At 36.0% G+C, this 1800-nt stretch overlaps 1 protein-coding gene across 2 annotated transcripts in view; it reads left to right on the top strand.

Annotated features, from left to right (window-relative positions):
• The window catches only part of Mbtps2 (membrane bound transcription factor peptidase, site 2), a 49722-nt gene that overhangs the window by 32996 nt on the left and 14926 nt on the right, over positions 1 to 1800 (top strand). The window lies entirely within an intron of this gene.

The raw sequence follows: 1800 nt of genomic DNA, 5'->3' as shown, positions 1-1800 counted from the left end.
GATGACATAATTTTATTAGCTAGTTTAAACATCTTTTAGTCACTTTATCCCATCCTTAAATATTATTTCGAGTACTGTTGTTGAGTGTAATTTCTTTGATCAATTAAGATTAGTGTTGATTGCATAATATCTTGTCTTCAAATTAATTGCATGTTTGATACATATTTTCATGTTATAGAAAAAGCAAAAATAAAACTGTTTAAGAATTAAAAATAGCTTGCTTGTGTGAATATGGTAAGTAAGAAATAAGGCAAAGGGAAACTGCTGGTCAGTTCAGTAACAGCCAGGGGTGCTAACAAAACATCTAGTAATGCACAAGACAGTCACCCGTGACAACGAATTATCCAGCTAAACTGTCCATTGTCCCGCTATTAATTAAACTGCTCTGGAGAAAGCAAAAGTGGTATTTCAAAAATGTACTTAAAAACAAATCATTAATATACGAGATTGTTTAGATGAATGAAATATATCTGCTTCACACATGTCCACTCTCACTTAGTCATCATTAGCAAATTCAGAATTTAGAGGAGTAACAGTACCAACTGCAAGCCTGGAAGACAATTAGAAAGGTCATCTGTAAGGTCAAGAAATCACTGCTATTGTGTGACTCCACTTTTATTCGCTTGTCCATGCCTGTTTCCGTTACTAGCAACAGGTCAGGAAAGGGCAGTGTTATGAATTAGTTTGTCCAAAGGGAATTTTTGTGCATGAATTAGAGGTTTTCATTGTTCTGTTTTTAGACAAGTTCTTACTCTGAACTGTAAGCTGGGTTGAAATTCACAATGTAGTCCAGGCTGGCTTGTAACTTACCTCAGCTTCCAGGTGCTGCTGGTATTTTAGGCATAACCCACCATATTGAGATTGATTTTTTTTTTCCTCCTCCTTCTTAAAATATTCTGTTTATTTAGTGAATTTAAGGGAGATGTGGGTATAGTAGTGTGAGGGTTGTGGCATACATGCAAAGAGAAGACAATTTACAGGAATCTGTTCTCTTCTGCCATATGAACCTTGGGGTGTCATTCAGATCATCAGGGTTGGGAGCAAGAACACTTAACCAGTTTAGTAATATCATTGGGCCTGTGGTTTTGTTTTGGGTTTTTTGTTTTTGTTTTCTTTTTAAATGAAGCTTTGAAAGTACTATAAGAAAACCTGTATTGTACAATGGGGAAATTTTACTACAACAGTGCCAATTAACCATATCTGGGTTTCTGTTTGGAGTTTGAGGCCAGCTTGGGTTATGCAAGAACATTCTTATTTTTTGGTTGTTTGGTTTTTTTTATTCACAAACTAAACTTATGATAGCATGGGATATTATTTGGGGAAGAACCATGTAAATTATTTCTCATTCCCTTATACTTGCATTCTTGTGTCCCCCATTTCATGACAGATTTTATTTATTGGTTGAGGATCACTAGATAGACATTTCAGGTTGCATATAATTCTTGACCTATGTTACAAAAATCTAGAGTCCTGTCCCAGTTATTCCAGTGAGATGCCAGCTTCAAACTTGGTGGCAAGTTTTTTTTAAGAAGGCCTATCACAACAGTGTCGTAATCCTCGCTTCGACTGATTCACAATTTTACGTCACATGTACCATGTTCACATTTTCCACTTTCCACAGCGTATTATCAGAATTGTTAGGGAAACTAGACAGCCAGAGAGCCATGACTAGAGAGATGGTCAGAAGGCACACTATATGGCAGGTCTCTTTTGAGAAACACATTCTACTAGAAACATGAGGCTAAAAATAATTTAAAATACTTCTGACAGAAATGCATGAAAGCTAGCCTCCTTCTCTAG

Source organism: Mastomys coucha, chromosome X, assembly GCF_008632895.1.
Source record: "Mastomys coucha isolate ucsf_1 chromosome X, UCSF_Mcou_1, whole genome shotgun sequence".
In the NCBI taxonomy this organism is placed as follows: domain Eukaryota; kingdom Metazoa; phylum Chordata; class Mammalia; order Rodentia; family Muridae; genus Mastomys; species Mastomys coucha.
The sequence above is the reverse complement of the archived record's forward strand: the minus strand, read 5'-3'. Positions and strand labels throughout refer to the sequence as shown.